A 24888-nucleotide genomic window follows, 5' to 3' on the forward strand; every position below is an offset into this window, starting at 1 on the left:
CCCCCGCCGGGCAGGTGTGCCGCCGGGAGGGTAACGCGGGGCGAGGCGTTCTGCGCCCCAGTCCCGTGGCCGACTCCCCTCGCCCCAGCCCCCGCACGTAGCCCTCGGACTCGCCCCAGTTGCAGGCGTCCTGTCACTGACCCAGACAGGCCTCACCCAGAGACACAGACGCGCTCAGAAGCGACGCGCTCGGAGGGTCCGGCACAGGCCCATCGGCACTCGGCCTCCCACGCAGAGACCCTCGGATTCACACATGCACCCACAGAGAAGCTCAAACAGGCACCCCACCTACACATCCACTCTGCAAGATGCACCGCAGACACCCGGGCAGATACACCCACAGATTCACTCCCTTACAGACACTTGGACACACAGATCCACGGACACACACAGACTGGCACAGAGATCGGCACAGGTGGATGCACCGACAGTGGGCACCCTCAGATTCACACGCAGAGACCTGCAGACACACTTGACAGGCAGGACAGCCTTGGCACCCTGCCTACCTCACAGGGAGATTGTTAGGTCTCACAAAATCCCGTAGAAATTCAGATAGGCATACACACTCTCATGCACCCACACTTACTCCCAGACACCCTAGAATTCATACACACACACACACACACACACACACACACACACACACACACACACACACACAAACTCATGCACTTGGATGAACATACAGTCCCAAACTCAGTACACAGGTACTTGGTGTCCTCTCCACCTTTGACCATTTCAGAACTGAATGCCAAACACTCTAACACACACTGTCACCCTCAGACATAATTCAGTAGCACACACTCACACCAAGACACAGCCACACAGACTCCATCACTCCCAGTGATGGATACATTCTGATGCACCACTGACACCCTCAGCCTTACACATAGACACTGAGACACACTGGGGCACACACATACTCTCCCATATACCCACCTCCAAGGACCCTCGGTCCTCATAGACACAGGCTCAGACACTCAGAGCCCCAGGGTAAACAAAGACAAACATAATCAGAAACCCACACTTCATTCCCTGCCTTTGACCCTGGTACCTGAGGATTCCTACCCACCTAGTCAGGCCCCAGGTGTCTAACCTTCCCAGCTACTCCCATGCCCTCTTTATGAAGCAGCCCAGTGAGATGGAAAGAGACAGCCCAGACTTTCAGTTTCAGCTGTGGCACTGTCTTTCTGGGTGACTTGGGGCAAAACCCTTTACCTCACTGATCTATTTCCTCACCCCTCCATTTTGGATGGCTGTGAGGATTCAATAAAATAGCATAGATATTTGTTTTCTATTGCTGCATAACAAACAAAACAGCTTTAAAACAACACTCATTTATTCATAATTTTGTAGGTTAGAGGTTTGGACAGCTTGAGCTGGGTTCTCTGCTTAGGACCTCACAAGAAACTGGCCAGACCGGGCTCTTATCTGCAGACTCTGGAGAAGAATCTGCTTCCAAGATCATTCAGGTTGTTGGCAGAATTCAGCTCCTTGTGGTTGCGGGACTGAGGTCCCTATTTCCTTGCTGGCTGTCAGCCCGGAGTTGACCTCAGCTCCTAGAAGTGGCTCTCTAGACCTTGCTCATGACCCCACCACCTTCAAGGCCAGTATCAGGATGTTGAACCCTTCTCATCTTTTGAATTTCTCTAATTTCCCTTATGCCTACTGACCTAAGAAAACTGCTTTTAAAAGGTTCACGTGATTAGATTAGGTCCACCTGTATAACCTCCCTTTGACAAGTAATGTAATATAATCACAGTGGTGGTATCATAGTTACAGTTTCCATCCATATTCAAACAGGAGGGAATTATACAAGGGCAAGGAGCATTGGGGTCATTCTGAAAATTCTTCCCACTACAGTGTGTAAAATACCTAGCACAGTTCCTGGTCTAAGGTAGGTACTCCTGAGCCCTGCCCCCTTCCCAAACCTAGACCTTGAAAGCAGCCTTGTGTACTGGTTAAGAGTGCTTCCAGTATCATTTTTCCAGTCTTGTTAATGGCAGTTATATTTTTTTCCAGTTGTTCAGACCATAAATCTTGGAGTCATCCTTGACTCCTGTCTTTCTCTTATACACCACATTCTTATCCATCCTATACCCAAAATGTATCCAGAAAATGACCACTTCTCTGCCCCAAACCCTCCATCTCACTCATGGTCAAGTCCAAGTTCTACAAAGTCCCTAATTTCTTTGACTCTTCCATCCCTCTGTCATCATCTCCAACACACCCCATGGGTCACTCTGCTCCAGAATCCCTGAACCCTGAACTTGCTGTTCCCTCTGCCTGAAACACTCTCCCCTCCAGAAAGCTGTGTGGCTCACTCACAAATCTCTGCTCAAATGTCACTTTCTCTGTAAAGTCTTTCCTCACCACTATGGATAAAGTAGCGAAAACCCCCCTCCCTGAAATGCCAAATCCTCTGTACCCTGCTCTATTTTTCTCTGTAACCATCGTCACCATCTGACAATCCCATGTATGTGTATGGGTGTTCTTACTATATATATGCATACATATGCATGTATATGTATGTATGTGTGTATATATGTATATATGTACACATTCTTTTGTTTGTCTGTTTCCCTCCCTCCCCAGAGCCTACAAGAAAGTCCATCAAAAAGTTGGTCCTCAGTAAATAGTTGTTCATTGGATTAATAAAGTCTCGTGAAGGAGGTATCCTTAGCACACCCTCCCCATTTTGCAGATGAAGAACTGAGGCTTACAGAAGGGAACTGACTTACTCAAGGTCACAGTGACTGGAAACTGGGATTGGAGGCTGGGGCAGCCTAACTCCAAGGTCTGTGCCCTTCTCACTGCTTGGCTTAGCATAAGACCAGGGCAGAGGGAGGGCTGCAGGTCAGAGTGGGGGCAAGGGCAATCGGGAGGTTATGGAAGGTTAGCCTGGAACCTGAGAAGGAGTCTCAGGGACCCAAGAGGAATGTGTGAGAGACCAGTACTGGGACTTTTAGGAAGCAGCCTAAATGTCAAAAGCAGGCTGGTTAAGCCTGCAGACCCTGGAGCCAGCTTTTGGAGGTTCAAATTCCAGCGTTTCCACATATTCCCTGGGCCACTGTGGTGGTTTTAAAACATGTGTTCACATTCTTTGACCTCTTCCCATTAAGAACTGGGTCTGCGGCCCCTCCCTTTAAATTCAGGTCAACCTGAGTGACTGGCTTATAACTAGTTGGATGCAGAGGAAGTGATACACAACTTCTGAAGCTAGGTCAGAGATGTCCTGAGGCTTCCTCCTGGCTCATTCAGGCTACACATACTGGGAGAAGTCAACCTCCACTTAAGAATCCTGACGAGCTGGAGACCTGAAGGCCAGACCACAGGTTGGCTATGCTGAGTTTTCAGCCGAGCAGACAGCCCATCACCTACTAGCAACTGAGTGAGCCATCTTGTGCCCAACCCATTCAAGCCTTGATGCAGCCCCTGCTGAAAACTGATGGCAGCTGCATGAGATAGTCCAAGTAAGAACCGCTCAGCTGAGCCCTTCCCAAATTGCCCACCCACAGAATAATGACTTGCATTATAACATTAAGTTTTGGGATAGCATTTTATGCCACAATAGAATAGTGATGTTGAATAAGTGAATTAACCTCTTTGAAGCTCAATTTCTTTTATTGTAAAACAGACAATGCTTCACAGTGTGGGTATCATTATCAAATGAGTTAATAAATGTGAAAATCTTAGAACAGTACCCAAACACAAGAAGTCCTCTGTTATATGAACTTCTATTGCTAATGGATAGGATAGCCCCATCTGTCGGAGCTGGACATCCAGAGCAGGAAGAAATCTGAAAGACCATTTAACATCCTCATCTGGGAGAGAGGGAAACTGAGACCCAGATAGTGCAAGGAACTGCCTCAAGCCACAGGACACATTGGGGCAGAACTGTGGTGAGGATAGAGGCCTTCTGACCTGTACTCCAGGTTGTCTACTCACCTACAAGAGTGGTGGGGGGGTCCCTGAGGTAATGTGGATGAGGCTGGCAGGGTAGAGGAGATTTTATGGTGTAATTTCTCCTTTCTTGGTTAGCTCATGCCTAAAATTCCACCAATAGGGTTTGGGTCTAAAGCTTAAATCTTTGATCCCTTGTAAGCACATACTGTTTCCCCGTAGGAAACTTAAGTGGTTGACCACTTACCCCTGAGTATGAATAATGTGTTCTAAGAACAAGTTAGGCAGGGTGATTCCTTGAGATTGTGGTTGAGGGAAGTGGTGGCTGTGGAACCAGAAGAAGAAAGGGGTGGAAAGTTAGAGACAAATTTCCAGTTTAGGCTTTACAGCCCAATGAGGTGGAGGATGCCAAGAACCAGGCAGCTCAGTGGAGTGGAGTTCAAGAAGTATTACCTGACATGGGTTTAAATGTCTCTCCTTATTTTAGCTGTGTGACCTTGGGCAAGTCCCCTCATGGCTCTCATCAAAAAGTGAGGATAGCCGGGTTCAGTGGCTCAGCCTGTAATCCCGTGCTTTGGAGGCTGAGGTGAGTGGATTGCCTGAGCCCGTGGGTTCGAGACCCGTCTGGGCAACTTGGCGAGACCTCATCTCTACAATAAATCAAAAACTAGCCGGGTGTGGTAGTGCGTGCCTGTAGTTCCGGCTACTTGGAAGGCTGAGGCGGAAGGATCACCAGAACCCAGCAGGTCGAGACTGCGGTGGCCAGGAGCGGCCACTGTACTCCAATCTGGGCAACAGAGTGAGACTCCAACTCAAAAAAAAAAAAAAAGTGAGGATAATTAACACTCATTTTGCAAAGTCATGGTGAAGTTTAGTTGTATAGGGGTGCCTGGCACATGGCAGGTACTTGAGAGATGCACCCATTGAATGACAGTTCCAAGTGCAGGCAGGACACAGTGGCTCAAACCTGTAATCCCAGTACTTTGGGAGGCCAAGGAGAGAGGATTGCCTGAGTCAAGGGGTTCGAGACCAGCCTGGGCAACTTGATGAGACCTTGTCTCTACGATGAATCAAAAAATTAGCCAGGTATGGTAGTGCGTGCCTGTAGTTCTAGCTACTTGGAAGGCTGAGGTGGAAGGATCACCTGAGCCCAGCAGGCCAAGGCTGCGGTGGCCGTGAGTGTGCCACTGCATTCTAGCCTGGGTGACAGAGTGAGACTCTGACTCAAAAAAAAAAAAAAAGAAAATTCCAAGTGCCACTGTTGTGCCCTACTCTACATTTACAGGGATGAATAAATCAGACCTGGTCTCTGTCTTTATGGAGCTTATAGTCTGGCAACATTAAATGAATAATTATGCCAATCATTATTTAATCACAACCTTATCTAGTAAGTCATTATAATAATTTAGAGTATAAGTGTGATAAGTGCCATCAAAGATATGTATCTATACACTTTGTAGTACATATGTGTGCAGCTACAAGGGGATGGATGGGCGGGAACTCTAACTCAGACTGAAGGGACTAAAGGGAGCTTCCCTGATGACGTGGTGTTTAAGCTGAAAATGGCACTTCCTATGTTTCTGATGCTATTCTTGGCCAAACTTGCTCTTAGAATGGCTTTTGCTTATTTACATCAGCAAATAGATCAAATCACTACCTTCTTTATTTATTTAGCTGGAGTCTCACTCTGTCACCCAGGCTGGAGTGCAGTGGCATGCTCATGGTTATTGCAACCTTGACCTGCTGGACTCGGGCAATCCGTCTGCCTCAGCCTTCCAAGTAGCTGCAACTACAAGTGTGTGCCACCATGCCAGGCTAATTTTTTAATTTACTGTAGAGATGAGGGCTTTACAACACCAGCTCAGGCTGATCTTGAACCCCTGGGCTCAGGCAGCCCTCTCACCTCCACCTCCCAAAGTGCTGGAATTACAAGCATGAACCACTGCATCCAACTATGTTTGCATTTTTAAATAATCCCGGGACTACTCTGGGGAGAATGGCTTTGAGTGAATTTGGAGTGTTGCCTTCCCCTTTTCAGATAAGTCCTATTTGAACCAAAAAGCCATTGACTGTTTTTCTGCTCTCTCAGCAGAGGAAGGTGGTTGAGAAAGAATGACCCAGTGGAAAGGTGGAAAGAACGACCCAGTGGAGGAAGTGGGGGACCAAAAGTCCTGAGGCCAGATGGAAGGCTGTGATTGAGACTTGGGTGGGAGGAAACAAGGCATGGGCTAAGGCGAGGGCTGGGCCTGAGAAAGTTCCAGAGATCACTTGAGCAGAACTCGATGACAAACTGGACAGGCTGAGGGTAGGGAAAGAAAAGGAGGAACAAAGACACTGCCAAGAGCTGAGTAGCAAGAGAAGTAGCATGTATGGATGGAAACCTTCTCTTCAGACCTCTCTCCTTTAAGCCAAAGCACTGAGGGAGGTAACCCTTAAATTTTGCATTTTTAGCAAGACCCAGCTGAGTGGTTTTGCCTAGAGAAGGTGAGAAGTGGCTGCAATGTTGCCAGACCTCTAGGGCATCATTCTATGTGCTGCTTTCTCTAAGAGAGAAAGACTGATTTTGGCTGTTGGGGTGGATGTGTGTGTGTGTGTGTGTGCGTCTGTATGTGTACTTTTCTGCTTATGTGTGCATATCTCTAAATATTTGGGCATTTCTGCATAGTTGTGTCCTTGTCTTTGTAGCAATGACCTTGTCTCTGAGCAAGTCCTTACAAGATGCATGTCCTTGTATATGTGTTCAGACTGCCCTTGAACGCAACATGCATTCTGGTCTTTGTATGTACTGGTATGTGTGTGTGTGTGTGTGTGTGTGTGTGTGTGTGTGTGTGTGTGTGTACGCACACATGCACAGAGAGACACACAGAAACAGAGAAGAATGCCTGTCTTGTCTCTGTGTACACATGGTCCATGTGTGGTTCTGTCTATGTTCTGCTTGTGTCTTCTCTTGATGGTATGTGCTTCTCTGGGCCTGCCTTGTCTCTAAGTGTGTAAATGTCTGTTATGTGTGTGTGTAACTGAGTTAAGTTGACCATATTTGAGTATCAGCATAAGATTTCTGTTCTTGTCTGTGCTTGTGTGTCTGTGTCACTGCATCCTAGCTGGTATGAATGCATCCTTGACTGCTTGTGAATGCTGCTGTGTGTGAACTTGTCCATGTAGGCTGGTAGCTTGAAAGGGGCCTCTTGTATTTCCTTGGATTACTTTCAGCCTTCAAATGGCTAATACATGACTTACAGCTGATGGGGATAGAGATATCAAGATCTTTTTATAAACTCTGAACTACTGACCTAATCATTAATTTATTATTCCATCTATCTATTCATCCATCCATCCATCTTGATTGCACTAGGTCTTCTAGAGAGTCAGGCAGAGCTGAGGCAAAACTGGACCCCCTAGCACTGCAGGGTGTAGCCCATTGTCTTGTGATGCCTCCTTCCTATCATTTCTGGCCCCTGCCCTCCATCAAGGGGCAGGAGTACACCCTCCTCCCCTCTCCACTCACTATTTGGTGAGAAGCCTGATTTTTAAAAGAAAATAAGTGATAAAGACATTAAGATCTTTCATAAACTCCAAGTCCCCTAACTACTTATCTTGCCCATTTCTCCCTCTGGGCCTCAGCTTCCCTGCATGTGGGAAGGGGGATGGGATAGGATGGTTGCTAAAAACCCTCCCAACTCTGACCTGTCTTACTGTATCAAGTTTGGTTTGGGTGCGCCTTCCATTCCTGTGACTGATTCCCTTGAGTTAGATCGCCTTGTGTTCAAAAGAAAAAGAAAAAAAGAACTGAGTAGGGGGTTTGTGATTTCTGCCTCAATAAAACACTGCCATGGACAAGAATCAGAGACAAGAAAGGAAACAAAGAGTAGAAAAAAACATAGGCTAGAAAAGAGACACAGGACATGGTAACAGAGAGACACAAAGAGTCAAGGAACGGAAGAGGCAGAGGCAGAAACAGAAGAGGCGGAGGGACATGGAGACAGAAGACAGCAGAATACGTTTGGGCTTTCCTGCAGACTTGGTGCAGGCTGCTCCAAGGCAAGGCTGAAGCAGCCCTGGGGCAAGGACTGTCACTCTCCTCAGGCCATCCTCATCCGACACACACGCCTGCACATACACACACAATCACAAAGTGGAAGTGGAGGCAGGGGTCTCAAGGTAAGGCTGGATTATAGCCACCAGGAACCCCTTGCATAAGCTTAGGAAATGCTAACCCACATCCCATTTGGGTTTCAGTTTCCTCATTTGGAACATAAGCCCACAGGCCTCATTCAGTGGTTCCAAGTCTATGTGGGATAACAGATATCTTTAAAAGAGTTTTAGAAATAATGGAAAAAATTTAGAAAAGGGCCTATGAAACTAGGCAAGCTATGTTTTCAGTTTATAAGGCAAAACTATCAGGAGAATGTGGGACTGGGGAAAGAAGGGAAGGATAATGAATGGTAATGAGCTCATCAGAGATCGAAAAAGAATTTTTTTTCTAGAAAGCAGGATTTATTGAGAAGACAAAAAAGCTCCCACAGTGGGAGAGGATCTGAAGGGGTTGCCCAAAAATAAGACTTTTTAAAAACTAAAAAAAAAGATGAATGCCCTTAATATGTAAACAGCACTTACAAAGCAATATAAAAAAGGTCATTGCATCTATAGGAAATGGAGAAAGGACCTTAACAGGTAATTTACAGAAAAAGAAATACAAATGTCAGGTGAAGCGAGGACCAGTGGGAAACTCAAAGTTCATCTGTATGATGACCACTTATGTACCTAACCCTGAATTATACCCCACATCATTAAAATAAAATAAATACAAATGACATATAAGTAGCAAAAGGTTATTCAGCATTTCTCAAAATCAGCAGAAGGTCAATTAAAACAAAAGTGAGCTATCATTTTTCACCCATCAGTCTAACAAAGACATCACTTGAAAAAAATACTGTATAGGAGGAGTGGAGAAATAGACACAGTCACACATTGTTAGTGGGAGTATATATTAATTGATAAAAACTGGAGATTAATTTCTTACTATCTATCAAAATATTTAAATCCAGTCTATAATACTAGCACTTTGGGAGACCAAGGTGGGAGAATTGCTTAAGCCCAGCAGTTTGTGACTAGCTTGGGCAACATAGCAACACCCAGTCTCAAAAATAAAGATAAAATATAAAACATAAATTAGCCGGGTGTAGTGGGTCATGTCAGTAGTCCCAGATTCTCAGGAGGCCGAGATGGGAGGATTGTTTGAACCCAGGAGGTCAAGACCGCAGTGAGTCATAACCATACCACTGCATTCCACCCTAGGCAAGACACTGTCTCAAAGAAAACAATTTAAATCCATAAACTACTTAGCAATTCACCATTTAACACAGCAAGTCCACTTCTAGGAATTTATTCTACATTCTACATATATACTTGCACGTATACATGAAAATAATATTTACCAAAATGTTTTGTGGCATTGTTTACAATCCCCTGTGGGTTGAAAATAAAAGAAGTGTCCATCAAATAAACCATGACATATTCTTACAGGGGACTTCTATAGTCATTAAAAAGAATAAGGTAGATCTGTGTGGCACTGATAGCCTAGATATATAATGAGATAAAAAGTAATGTCTGAACAGTATGTATAATATGATCCCATCTGTGTCCAAAAATACATATGTATGTAGCTATTTAAATATAAATCTTTGAATGGGCACACAAATTTCAGGAGTGATACTTAGAAAGTTATCAGTGGTAATTTTCTTAGATAAGTGAGACTGAAAACTTCTGACTAGGAGTCAGTGCCTTTTACTTTATGCCTTTCTTTATGATTGCTAGGGTCACACTCTCCCAGCAGGGCCTCCAGACTGTTAGGTCAGACCTGCTGGGGGTGTGGGTGTCTGGTGTGCGATCTGATGCCACATGAAAGATGCAAAGAGGCCAGGTGTGGTGGCTAAAGCTTGCAATCCCGACACTTTGGGAGGCTGAGGTGGAGGATTGCCTGAGCCCGCGAGCTCAAGACCAGCCCGGGCAACTTGGCGAGACCTCATCTCTACAATAAATTTTTAAAAATTAGCCGGGTATGGTATCACATACCCGTAGTTCCAACTACTTGGAACGCTGAGACGAAATGATTGCCGGAGCCCAGCAGATCGATGCTGGGGTGGCGGTGAGTGTGCCACTGTACTCAAGCCTGGGCGACCGAGTAAGACTCCAACTCCAAAAAAAGAAAAGAAAAGAAAAGAGAGCCGGGCTCGGTGGCTCAGCCTGTAATCCCGCGCCTTTGGGAGGCTGAGGTGAGCGGATTGCTTGAGCCCGTGGGCTCGAGACCCGCCTGGGCGGCGAGACCTCATCTCTACAATAAATCAAAAAATCATCCAGGCATGGTAGCGCATGCCTGTAATTCTGGCTACTCGGAAGGCTGGGGCGGAAGGATCGCCGGAGCCCAGCGGGTCGAGGTTGCGGTGACCGGGAGCGGCCACTGCACTCCAGTCTGGGTAACAGAGTGAGACTCCAACTAAAAAAAAAAAAAAAAAGAAAGAAAAGAAAAGAAAAGAAAGATGCAAAGAATTACACAGATGTTAGACTAGAGAATATAATTTAGAAAATAAATGAGAGAGAGAGAGAGAGAGAGAGAGAGAGAGAGAGATCTCCTTAAGGTGGGGAAGAGTGCCAAATCTTAAGAAAACATGGCTTGGCCATAGCTCAAAGAGCACATGGTCACACCATAGCTTAGCAAGGCAATGGCCAAATGGCTGCTCATGGTTGAGCCCTTTTAATCATTTCCCTTGGATGGGAGAAGGTCATTAAGATAATTGGGTGGTGGTCTGCTTCACGTCACCACAAAGGAGCAGGTAAGAGCAGGTACTGATGTCAGGTGATGGACAGCAGGCAGATGAGTGGGTTAATCACATGAGTCTTAGATCTTGAGGTCGCTGGACATTATCATCTCCTGCCCTCAGGTGGTGGGCTAGACAGGAGGAGACAAAAGGAGAGGGTTTTCCTGCAAGAGACATGTTAGACATTTGCAGTCCACAATTCCTTGACCAAAAAGTGGTCTATTATCATTTCTATGGCTCTGTCCTTGTCTTGCATCTGATGGAGATTTGCTGAGGGGATGGGGTAGGCTGCCAGCTTGGCCTACAGTAGAATGTCTGAACGTTTCCTAAAACCTGCCTATTGTAAATTTGTCTATGTCTAACCTATGTTAGATTCAAAGCACGTCAGAAGTAAAGTCTAAGAAAAATGGTTATGCTGAGGCAAAAGGGCTAAACTAAGTTTATGTAATTTTTTTCCTACCATGAGCATGTATTGTTTTGAATAAAATAATCTTAAGTACATTTCCACTTGAAAATGGATCAGTATCAATAGTTAGTGATCAAAGTGTATCAAAAGTGTAAATGTGTTACTTGGGTCAGGGTTACACACTAACTTCCTGTTATCTGTGACTTCAGTAACATGGATTAGGTTCAGAATCATAAAGAGTTGGTGACAGACTGAAAGCAAGTGGAGCAGACCCCCTTGGGACCACCCTCAGGGCGGGAGCCCAGTCTCCTGGGAGATGGGAAGTAGGCTAAGCTGCCCAAAATAACCACCTGCTATTTCCCAAGTCGGCCACTTTCTCTCCTGAGCCAAGGGAGGCCGAGGCTGTGGGGAAAAGATGACTCTTCTTTCCAGGATCCAGAACCTTTTTTTATTGCCACCACCCCCCGCCCCCCCACAGCTGGCAACCCTGACGTCTAAATCTGTCCCTTGATGCCACCCAAACCAAAAGAAGGAGCTTGCTGGGGTCTAGAAGCCTAGTGCAGGATTAAGATCTGCTCAGCCACAAGTGTGTGTCGTGAGCCTGGGGAGTCCATCTCTCCCTCTGACCCTCTGGTTCCATTATAAGAAGGAGCATGGCATAGGAGGATTGCTAAAAACTCTCCCAGAACTGGCTCATCTTACTAAGTCTAATTTGATTCAGGTGCTCCTTTCTCTTCTGTGACTGACTCCTTTGAGTAGATAGCTGTGGTCAAATCTGAGTTCTGAAAGTCACTGGCTGTGTGACATTGAGCAAGCCACTTCACCTCTCTGAGCTTTAGTTTTCTCATTTGTAAAACAGAGCAAATAATATCTCTCATAGGGTAGTCGGGAAATAAAGTATGTTATGCATCAGAACTGTATATGGCACATAGTAGCATCTCAATAAATACCAGCCATCATCATCATCCTGAGTCTCACTTGAACCTGTCCCCCTCAGAAGTAGCCCTAGTTTAAGAAGCTTTCCTACCCACCTTCCACCCAACATCTCTCCTGCTCCAGAGGACCATGTGCCCTGACCTAGAAATCAGCAAACATAAAACCGTGTCTTGCTACTGAATTCATGAGAAATCATAGGTTAAAATCACCTGTGAATATTATAATTAATAAAAAAACTGCATATCTGAGATCATCAGGAAAGGCTGGTAGGTGGGAAGGATTTTTAGACAAGGGTCTCTTGGAATTCATCTGGGCTTCATTTACAGTATCTTTTCCAGGAGTGATACAATCCCTCCAGGTACTATAGCAAGTTATTAAGATTCAGGGAAGGTATGAATAAAGAAAGCTTTTGGTGCCAAATAAATTATGCTACCTGTGTGGAATCTGATCACCTTCACATGGAATTGTTCCCAGTACAAGAAGCTGGCTATTCCTCCATGCTTCTCTCTCTCCACCTCAAGTGGGCTCTCTCTCTTTGCTGTGCCAAGTTCCCCCCCCCTTTTTTTTTTGAGTTGGTGTCTCGCTCTGTTGCCCAAGCTGAAATGCAGTGGCACATTCATTCATGGTCACTGCATCCTCGACCTGCTGGGCTCAGGAGATCCTTCTGCCTCAGCCTTCCAAGTACCTGAAAGTACAGATATGTGCCACCATACCCAGCTAATTTTTTTTATTTATTGTAGAGATGAGGTCTCACCAAGTTGCCCAGGCTGGTCTAGAACCTCTGGGCTCAGGCAATCCTCTTGCCTCAGTCTTCCAAAGTGCTGGGATTACAGGCGTGAGCCATCATACCCTTCTTTTTTTGAGTTGGAGTCTCACTCCTTCACCCAGGCTGGAGTGCAGTGGCATGCATGCTCACGACCACCCCAGCATCGACCTCCTGGGCTCCAGCAATCCTTCTGTCTCAGCCTTCCAAGTAGCTGTGACTACAGATGTGCACTACCATGCCCGATTATTTTTCATTTTATTGTAGAGATGAGGCCTTGCCAAGTTGCCTGGGCTGGTCTCAAACCTGTGGGCTCAAGCAATCCACTCGCCTCGGCCTCCCAAAGTGCTGGGATTACCGACTGAGCCATCGAGCCGGCCCCAAGTTCTCTCCTTTAAATGTGGCTTTCATGCCTCCTTGGGCCTCAGTTTCCCCAGCTTTATAAAAGAGGCAGTTTTATTTCATCCTTGAAGCAATCATACAGATTAAAGTCCATGAGACACAGCAGAAGTGAGAGTCCGCTCACTTGAATTCACAGTAACACTGGCTTTAGAGAATGAGTTGAGAAGTCTTCCCTCCTCTGTTTTCAGAATGAGTCTGGGTAGGACTGAAGTGTTCCTTTCTCAAATGTTTGATAGAATTCAGCAGCACTGCCATCTAGGCCTGGTGTTTTAAATTATGAATTCAATGTATTTAGTAGACATAGGATGATTTAGATTTCTTATTTCTTTTTGTATCTATTTTGGTGATTTGTATTTTTGGAGGAATTTGTTCATTCCATCCCAAGTTTTCAATTTTTGGCCTGAAATTGTTCATAATATTCCCTTATTATTCTTTAAATGTCTGTAGAATCTTTAATGGTGACCCTCTTTTCATTCTAGAGATTGATCATTTGTGGTCTTTCTCTTTCTTTCCTTGATCAGTTACTGATATTTTCAAAGAATGGGCTTTTAGCTCATTGATTTTTTTCCCTGTTGTTTGCCCATTTCTATTTTATTGGACAAAAGGACAGTGTGGCTTGACATGAGACTTAGGAAACTGGAGATCTGCCCCCAAGCAGAGAACAGCAGACAGGCCTTGAGGTCCCAGATGTTTTGCTCCCAGGTGTGGTGGAGAGATTTTCTGTCCTAACCAAGAGGAAGCAATCTATGGGAGGATTAGGATGGAGATGATTTTCCAACTTAAAAGTAATTTCTTAATGAATGCAAAAATGTGATGTACTTATTGTAAAAAAAAATTCAAACAATACAAAATGTATAAGCCTGCTCAGGCTGCTATAACAAAATACCATAAACTGGATGGCTTAAACAATAGAAATTGGTTTCTCACAGTTCTGGAGACTGGGAAGTCCAAGATCAAGACCCTGTCTGATTCAGCTCCTAGTGAGGGGTCTATTCCTGGCTTGCAGATGGCCACCTTCTCACTGTGTGCTCACATAGCCTTTCCTTAGTGGGTGCTCATGGAGAGAGAGCTCTTTCTTTCTCTTCCTTGCCATATAAGGCCCCATGTGCCCTGGGTCTTCCTCTCCCTATATAGCCCAATTGCACTGAATTAAACCCTACCCTATGACCTCATTTATGTTTATTATCTCCTAAAAGCCCTATCTCCAAATACAGTCACATGGTGGGATCAGGGTTTTAACATATGATTTTCAGAGGGACAATTCAATTCATAGCATTAATCAAAATCAAACAAATATTCTGAAATAACTATCTAAACAAATACTCTGAAATAACTATCTCATAAATACACCTGTGGAAACACCACCCAGATCAAGATATACAATATTTACAGTATCACAGAAGCTACCTTCTCCGTCAATACTCTTTCCTCCCAGAGGTAATGTAGTCTGACCTCTAGCATCATAGATTTATTTTCCACGTTCTTGAAGTTTATGCTGCATAAACTATTTAATTTTTGTTTCTAGTTTCTTTTTCTCATCACTTTGTGTGTGAAATTTATCCATATAATTGCATCTCATCCTAATTCATTATTTTTTACTATTGTATATTCATTCAATTTTATGGATATGCCATAATTTATTTAATTAACCATTCTGCTAATTGATGGATGTTTCAGTTGCCTCCCCTTTGTGACTGTTATAAATAAGCCTATTGTGAATATTTTTGTACATGTTTTGCTGTTGTTATTGTTCAGGGGGAATATATACACTCATCTCTCTCAGATATATATCTAAAAGTCAAATTGCTAGTTATAATGTTGTATATTTATCTTCACTGGGCACTTCTAAACAGTTTCCAAAGGTGTTATACTGATTTACACTCCCATCAGCAGCATACAAGAGCTCCAATTGCTCCAGTTCCTCAGCAATACTTTGTACTGTTAGTGGTTTTAAGCTTTAGCTATTCTGATGGATGTGTAATGATATCTCTTTGTGGTTTTTGGTTTTCATAGTTACACCTATGATGCATCTTAAGTTGGTTTAGTGTATAGTTTGAGATAAGGAGCCAAGGTTTATTTTTTCTGTGTAAATATCCAATTGCTCTAACATCATTTATTGAAAAGACTATTCCTTCGCCCATTATAGCCCCTTTGTCATCAGTCAGGGGAGTGTATGGATGTATTTCTGGACTTAGATGACTAACATTTTGATGAACCTTTTCCAGATCTCAACATACAGAAAAATCCACTTTCAAGTAAATGGGATCAGGTTTTGTCACCTGTTATAAATTATTGACTATGCCATGGACATATTTCAGTGTCAGTAAATATGCAGGGTGGCCCATCAGGAAATGTGTCTAATATAATAATTCCTTTGTTGATGGCAGTTAGGTTATACCTAATTTAGAATACTATAAACAACTCTATGAAGAACATCCATGTATGTATCTCTTTGCATAGTTGACCTATCAACTCCTTAGAATTTACTTCTAGAAGTGGTAAAGTAAGATAAAAGGATATGTACATTTTACATATTGACAGTTACTAAGATTGCCCTTTTAAAATGCTGTAATCTTCACTAGGGTACAAGATTTCATTGCAGAATTTAAAAGTACCTCCTTCTCCAGCCCCTAGTCTCCCTAAGCCTACTTCTTTTTCCTCTCTTGACTTTAGTTACATCTTTATAAAATAGAATAAGTAATTAAGGAAGACACTTCTCAGAGTTCATTGGGTCTGTAAAAATTCTGTAACTTTTTCCTGTAAGCACCATTGAATTATAATTCCCAGCCTCCCTTGTCATCAAAGGGGACCCATGTGACTGAGATGCAGAATGTGGGAGGAAGTGATATAGGCTACTTCCAGGCCTGACCTGTACGACCCTAGAGAGCTTTCCCCATATCCCAGCTGCACAGAAAAGGCTTCAAGACTAAGAGGAGCATAGAGCCACAAGATAGAAGTTGACTGGGTAGCTGAATGACTATGTGGAGCAGAGAACAGACACACACACACACCCATGCACGCACGCACGCTCTAACCCAATTGGACTATGATGTAAGCAAGAAATAAAATCTTTTTTTTTTTTTTTGAGTTGGAGTCTCACTCTGTCGCCCAGACTGGAGTGCAGTGGCCACTCCTGGCCACCGCAGCCTCGACCTGCTGGGCTCCGGCGATCCTTCCTCCTCAGCCTTCCGAGTAGCCGGAATTACAGGGATACGCTACCACGCCCGGCTGATTTTTTGATTTATTGTGGAGATGAGGTCTCACTGTCCAGGCGGGTCTCGAACCCGCGGGCTCAAGCAATCCACTCACCTCAGCCTCCCAAAGGTGCGGGATTACAGGCTGAGCCACCTAGCCCGGCAAGAAATAAAATTTTATTGCCTTAAGCCGACGTGACTTCAGAGTTGTTTTTTACACTAGATAGCCTACCATGGCTAATACCTTCACGACTGGGTACATAAACTAGAAGGAGAAATCTAGTCCCAGGTGAAGGAGTCTTGTCTGGACCATGGGCCATGTGAGGCAAAGAAAGCCAGACTGCCCAAAGAAGCAGGAGAGAGAAAAAGAACCCTATAGAGACAGGCAGAGAAAATGAAGCCATGGAACTGGGGAGGGGACAATCTTGGTGCCAGAGATTCCAGTTCCATTTTCATTTCTTCATGAAGTCATCTGGAACATACATAGTAGGTTGCCCACCCAGACCCATCTTCCCGTCCCTTCACCTGTTTTTACTTAGGTAATTCACTGTCCGCTCCACAGACATTGTCTTGCCAGTGTTTGACTCAATTTTAACCCATGCAATGGAAGTGAAGTTTGGGGGGACAAGGAGTTACTTGGAAAGCTAGAAAAGTCCCCTTACTCTTGAAAAGTAGACATGTAGAGGGAAGCATTACTTGCTCATTGCTGGACATATACTAGTTGCAACAAGGAAAGAAGTTAAATGAGGACAAAGCTAAAACACTGGATAACAGAGCAGGTAAAAGAAAGAACCCCAATCCTTAATGATGGTCATTGAGCCACAGAATTAACCAACCTTGAATTTGCCGTACTTATGGCTTCTGCAAGTGGCTGGGTATAATTGTTAGCATGTGCATTCCACTATTGTTTAATCTAATTTGCTTTGAGCTTGGTTTTTTTTTGGTCATCAAAAGCGTCCTATTGAATACACCCACCTGACTATATTTCTTGCCAGTAACCTCTTTGACATTCTGTATTCCTTCAATAAACTCCCCTCCTTGTTTTGTTTCTTGAAAGCAAATAACCCCATACTGAGCCAGAGCTTCTCCAAGCAATCCCCAAGTGTAGATTTGACTTTCATTGCAGGTGTCTTTGTTTCCAACTCAGGCAAGAAAGAGGCAGACAGCAGGATGAAATGTGGTGCAGGCCCTGGGCCATGGGGGAAACACATAGGACAGAACTGAGGTAATGGTAGCATCTCCCTGGTGTTGTACATCTAAACCAGGCCAACTCACTCACATTCCATGCAGCCCTTAGATAGTAAATATTTACTGAGCACCTTCTCTGACCCAGCCACTATTCTAGGATCTAGTGACTATGGAAAACAATGTTCAGACAGAAATATCTGCCCTCATGAAGCACTTTTATTCCAGTGTGGAGAAACAGACAGTCAAGAAGATAAATAAGTTTTTAAAAAATTATAGCGTTTTAGATAAGTGATGTTGGGAGAACTGGAAGTGTCTGAACAAGTGTGTGTAACATTATACAGGATGACCAGGGAAGACATCATGAGAAGGTGACATTTGAGGAAAGATCTGGAGGGGTTGATTCCTGCAGATATCTGGGAAAGGAGTGTTATAGGCAGAGCAAACAACGTGTACAAGGGCCCTGGGGTGAGAGTGCAGCTGATGTGTTGGGGAAATGGAAAGGAGGCCAGCACAGTGGTTGTGGATGCCTAAAGGGGAGGTGGAAGCACATGAAGTCAAAGAGGTAATGATAGAGAGGAGTGGGAAGATGGCACAGTCCTGGATTTGTGCATATGCCATAAGTATTGTTATTTTGTTACTGTTGTTTAAATTGACTTATTTTTTGTTTAGATACATTTGAAATGAAAATTTTTATCTTTACTATAGATGAAGAACTAGTTTCACTTGCCACAAATAGAAGGTAACTAAATAAATAATAACAACAGTGAAACAATCTTAAAGTATAGGGAGATACAGTGGCCTGCAGAAGACTGAAGTCTAGTTGACAGTCTCAGATAAGTGATAAAACATATTAGCACCAAATGGAGACTTTCTCCATGAGACTATTTAGCATTACACTACTGAAAACTATCTCACGTCCCACTAGGTAGGGTGACCAGCTTGTTCTGCTTTCCTAGGACTAACAGGTTTCCTGGGATGTACTTTTGGGGCTATAATTGGGACAGTCCAGGACAGACAGAGTCTGGTTTCCCACCACCAGTGGTCCCTCTCCCACATTAGTCTATGACCATCTGTCTTCAGCTTGCCCTTCTCAGGTTGCCCTTTGTGGTGGGCCGCTCTAAGATGAACTTTGCCTCCCAAGGTTCTTGCCCTTGTGTCATTCCCTTCCCCTGAATGTGGGCACGACCTGTGACTTGTTTCTAACCAATAAAATAAGGCAAAAGTGATGGATGTCACTTCCATGATTAGATTCCATGTAAGATGGTGACTTCCACATTGCTAGCTATCACCTTCTCAGCTTGCATGCTTTAGTGAAGCAGGGGTCATGCTAGTAAAGTCCAGGAGCAACAGCCAGCAAAGACCTAAGACACTCAGTCAAAAGGCTCTTGAGGAACCAAATGTTGCCAACAAACATGTGAACTTGGAAGATGCTTCCCTCATTGAGCCTTCAGATGAGACCCCAGCCCTGATTGATGCATTGGCTGAAACCTTATGAGAGAACCTGAAGCAAAGGACCCAGTTAAGCTGTGCCCTGAATCCTGACCCACACAGAAACTGTGAGCTAATGAATGTGTTGTTCCAGCCATTCTGTGTATGCCATTTGATGCCCAGCAATACTAATACTAATACATGCTTTCTGAACAAGTGCTTCTCTAGGCCCTATTTGCATGGCTAATTAATGAACCCTGAAGACTTGAGGCTGTTGCTCAGCTTTCTCACACCTGACCATCAAGGACTTCGCCCTCTTATTCTGGCTGGACCCAGCTGAGGTGGGCAATGGCTAGGATTCCTTTTGGTGGACAGAGCTCAGTATCCCTATGTTAGGGGGTCTTCACTCCCAGCCTGACGAACAAGATAGTAACAGAAAGTGAAGGTCTAGAGATGTTGGAATCTAGGTCACTGGGCAAACTGCCTGGAGGAGGTAGGGCTCTGGCCCCTGGGCTGGAGGCAGGGACAAGACTCTGTGACTTTCATTGCTCCTTCCCGGCCATGCCCTAATGGCAGAGTCCTGATAAATCACCAACACAAGGCCTTCTGTTCTCTAGCCCTTGTTTCTCGCCCTCCTTGTCTCCAACCTTCTTGCCTATCTCCTGGTTTCCCATCTTCTTCATACCCATATCTTCATCTTTACTAGAGTTTCCATGCAGAAGTGGATTGCTAGTTGGTAGGGTTAACAATGTTTTACAAACTTTGATGAATGTGACCCACAATAAGAAATGCATTTTATTTTTTGAGTCAAGTTTTCACTGTTGCTCAGACTAGAGTGCAGTGGCACAACCCACTACAACCTTGACCTCCTGGGTTCAGGCAATCCTTCCGCCTCAACATCCTGAGTAGCTGGGACTACAGGTGCATGCCACCACACCCAGCTAATTTTATGTTTTTGTAGAGACAAGGTCTCACCATGTTGCCCAAGCTGGTCTGGAACTCATAGACTCAAGCAATCCTCTTGCCTTGGCCTCCCAAAGTGCTGGGATTGTAGGCATGAGCCACTGTGCCCAGCCTAGAAATATATTTATATCATAATCTACACACTCACAAGCAAACAAAAGTTTCATGAAACAAACCCTTATCTTTATTATTAGAAACGCATTCTGATATGTTTTGTGCCTGGTTCTCTTTTCTCAGCCTAGATCCATCCATTTGGCAAATCATCTGGAAAGCCTGCCCAGTTGGTAAATCAAAATAAATTAATTTCATTACAAAAATAATGCTTGCACGTTTTAGGAAGGTTAGGGGAAAAATTAAAATAACCATGAAGAAAAAAGTGAAAATCATCTTAATTACACTACCCAGAGATAGCCACTTTTAATCCTGATGTGTTTTCTTCCTCTTTTTTTCTTTGATTATACATAATGTAAGCACATTTTTAATGATATTACACTGCAAGAGGTTTCATGACCTGAGTTTTTTTTCTATTTAGCTTTCTATCATAAACATCTTCTCACAGCAATAAATATGCTTCCATGTTATTGTTTTAAATTACTGAATAATAGTCGACATTGTTTAATTATTATTTTTAATTATTTAGTTATTTTGAACATTTAGATTGTTTCCAGTTTTTTGTTCTCATGTTGAAGTTTAAAGAAATGCTCTTGCAATTAGATTGTTGAACACACCTATGATTTCACTAGAAGTACAATTCCTAGGTCAAAATGTTGCCTATTTTCAAGGTTTTTAATAGGTATTGGCAAATATCCCCTAACAATGTTGTACCCATCTTCAGTCTCTCCAGGAGCATGTGACATCATTCTCAGCCCTATTCTCTAAAACTAGCTGTTTCTTGTTTTGGTTTGGTTTGGTTTTTGCTGTTGTTGCCCAGGGTGGAGTGCAGTGGCATGCTCACAGTCACCCGCAGCCTCTACCTGCTGGGCTCAAGCGAACCTTACACCTCAGCCTTCCGAGTAGCTGGAACTACAGGCGTGCTCCACCACGCCCAGCTAATTTTTTAAAAAATTTATTGTAGAGATGAGATCTCACCAAGTTGCCTAGGCTAGTCTCGAAGCCGTGAACTCAGGCAGTCCTCTCACCTCAGCCTCCCAAAGTGCTGGGATTATAGGCATGAGCCATTGCACCCGACCACTAGCTGTTTTCTTTGTGATTTTCTGGGAGGCTTGCCATCAGCAATACCCTAATTTCACCCTTCCATTCCCCCCAGCAATAGGCACCCACTCTGATGTATTAAATTATACACTTAGACAATTCATTCTCAAAATCTTTGTTTACATACATGTATATCCACAAACATTATATAATACTGCTTTGGAAGGGCATTTTTAAAACCCCATGTAAAAGCTATCATGCTATATATTTTTATTCTGTTTCCCCTTCCAGTCCAATCAATACTGTTTGGGGGATTTGTATTAATTTATATAACTCTTCATCTTAACTACTGTTTATTTTTTGTCTTCATTGTTAATGTTTATTTTCAGACTGATGTAACTTGTTGCCACCATCTTGCTATTATTAACAATGCTGTCTGTGATGAACATCTTCATATCTATATTTTTATTGTTACAAAAGTGGATTGCTGTTTTGGTTGATAGTGTTTTTCAAATGTGTTGACTGTAACCCACAATAAGAAATATATTTTACATCATAATCTATACAAACACAAGTAAAACAAAAGTTTCAGAAATAACCCCTATTTTTATTATGAGGAAAGCATTCTGATGTCTTATTTTATTTAATTCAACTTCCTTTTTAGAATGTTAATCATAACTCATAAACTGATTTTATAACATATTAATGGGTCATGACCCACAATGTGAAAAACAATGGATTAAAATATATTTGGTTTTACTAACTACTTTGAAATTACTCTTCAGAGTGAATACACTAATTTACAAGACAATGTTCTTGCTTCCCTACATCCTAACTTGTACTTGATTTTGTCTTTTGTCAGTCTGATAAGTATAAAGCAATATGTCATTGTTGTTTTAATTTTTATTTATCTAATTATTAATAAGCTGATCTTCTCTTTATATGTTTACTCACTAATTGAGTTTCTGAGAGTGTATTTGCATATTTTTCATATTGGGTTGCTAGATATTTTTTGCTGATTTACTGCTGAGTTTCTTATATAATTTAGATTTTAATCCTTTGATTGTTGTTGAAGATATACTGCAAATACCTTTTCTCAGTCTGTTAGTCGTTGTTAACTTTGTCGTGTTATTTTTGAACAGAAAATCATCAGGTTTCTTTTTTATGGCTTGGACATTTTGTATCTTATTTAAGAAATATTTCTGTAAACCAATATCAGAAAGATTTGCCATTAAATGTTTTATAGCTTGTCAAACTATCTGAAGTTTGTTTTAATATGATGTGAGACTGTAATAAGAGGGGAATTTATATCCCTACAAATACACATGAAGAAAATGGAAGGATCACAAATTAATAGCCTAACAAGCCACCTAAGAAAACTGGAAAAGCAAGACCACAAAAACCCTAATTTCAGCAGAAGAATCCAGATCACCAAAATAAAAGCCCAAATCCAGGACATAGAAGACAAAAAGATAATACAAAAAAATCAATGAAAAAAAAAGCTAGTTCTTCGAAAGGATAAACAAGATCAATGGTCCCCTAGCTAGACTGACTAAGAAAAAAAGAGAAAAAACCCAAATAAGCACAATCAGAAACACAAAAGATGAAGTCACATCTGACCCTGAAGAAATACAAAAGATCATTAGAGACTACTACGTACACTTGTATGGAAACAAACTTGAAAACCTTAAGGAAATAGAGGTCTTTCTGACATCACACAACCTGACTTGGTTGAAACAAGAAGAAATTGAGACCCTAAATAGACCAATAACAATCAAGGAAATCAACTACGTAATAAGAAAACTACCTACAAAAAAAAAAGCCCTGGTCTAGATGACTTTCTAACTGAATTCTACAAGACATTTAAGGAGGAGCTGATACCAATCCTACTGAAGGTATTCCAGACGATTGAAAAAGATGGAACTCTCCCTAAATCATTTTTACGAAGCCAACATCACATTGATACCCAAGCCAGGTAAAGATCCAACAAAGAAAGAGAACTACAGGCCAATATCTTTTATGAAAATAGATGCCAAAATTCTCAAAAAGATCCTAGCAAACCGGATTCAACAACACATCTCAAAAATCATCCATCATGACCAAGCAGGTTTCATACCTGGGATGCAAGGCTGGTTCAACATTCGTAAAACCATACATGTAATTAAATACATCAAATATATGTAATCAGATGTCAAAACAAAAGCCACACGATTATATCATTAGATGCAGAAAAAGCTTTTGATAAAATCCACCACCCCTTCTTGATAAAACCCTTGAACATCTAAGCATATGGGGAACATACCTGAAAATAGTAAAAGTCATCTATGAGAAACCCACAGCCAGAATACTCCTAAATGGACAAAAATTGGAACCATTTCCCCTGAAAACTGGAACAAGACAAGGATGCCCACTCTCACCCCTCCTGTTCAACATAGTATTGGAAGTCCTGGCTCGAGCAATCAGAAAAGAGAAGGCAATCAGGGGTATCCAAATAGGAAAAGAGAAAGTCAAGTTATCTCTCTTTGCAGATGATATGATTGTGTACCTTGAAAACCCAAGAGAATCTATCAAAAACCTCCTTACACTGATAAAGACCTTTGGCAAAGTCTCAGGATATAAAATAAATGTGCAAAAGACAATCGCATTTCTTTACACCTATAATAAACAAACAGAAACCCAAATAAAAACCACAATTCCATTCACAATAGCCCCACACACAAAAAAAGAAATACCTTGGCATATTCCTAACCAGAGACGTGAAAGACCTTTACAATGAAAACTACAAAACACTGCTCAAAGAAATCAAAGATGACACAAACAAATGGAAAAATATCCCATGCTCATGGATTGGAAGAATCAACATTGTCAAGATGTCCATCTTACCTAAGGCAATCTACAAATTCAGTGCAATACCCATCAAATTACCAGCAACATTCTTCTCAAACCTAGAAAAAACAACACAGGAATTCATATGGAAACACAAGCAACCAAGAATAGCCAGAACAATCCTCAGCAAAAAAAACAAAGCAGGTGGTATCACATTACCAGACTTCAAATTTTACTATAAAGCTACAATCATCAAAACAGTTTGGTATTGGTATAGGAATAGGCATATAGATCAATGGAATAGAATTGAGATTCCAGAAGCGAAACCTCAATTTCTCAACCAACTCATCTTGGACAAAGCCTCCACCACCTAGCACTGGGGAGAGGAGAACCTATTCAGTAAATGGTGCTGGGAAAACTGGCTGACCACATGCAGAAGATTGAAACAGGACCCGATCTATCCCCATACACAAAAATTAACTCCAAATGGATCAGAGACCTAAATGTAAAACTTCAAGCCATAAAAACCTTAGAAAATGAAGGACATACCCTCATGAAAATTGGAACTGGCATCCAATTCCTGAACAAAACCCGAAACCCACAAGTCATAAGAGAGAAGATAGACAAGTGGGACCTTATTAAACTGACAAGCTTCTGCAAAGCCAAAGAAACCATCAAGAGAGCAGAGAGACAGCCTCAGACTGGGAAAAAGCATCTGCCAACTCCAGGTCTGACAAGGGCTTAACATCTTGGATCTACAAGGAACTCAAACATGCTGAAAAAAAAAACCAAACAAACAACCCCATTATAAAATGGGCAAAAGATATGAATAGACATTTCACAAAGGAAGACATCCAAGTAGCCAACAGACACATGAAGAAATGTTCAATCTCACTAATCATCAGGGAGATG

The 24888-nt window shown here is 42.7% G+C and overlaps 1 protein-coding gene across 1 annotated transcript in view; it reads right to left on the reverse strand.

Annotated features, from left to right (window-relative positions):
* The window catches only part of RIMS4 (regulating synaptic membrane exocytosis 4), a 145516-nt gene that overhangs the window by 57187 nt on the left and 63441 nt on the right, over positions 1 to 24888 (reverse strand). The gene's annotated exons all lie outside the window — the stretch shown is intronic.

This window comes from Carlito syrichta, unplaced genomic scaffold, assembly GCF_000164805.1.
Source record: "Carlito syrichta isolate Samal-C Ts95f unplaced genomic scaffold, Tarsius_syrichta-2.0.1 Scaffold309195, whole genome shotgun sequence".
In the NCBI taxonomy this organism is placed as follows: Eukaryota; Metazoa; Chordata; class Mammalia; order Primates; family Tarsiidae; genus Carlito; species Carlito syrichta.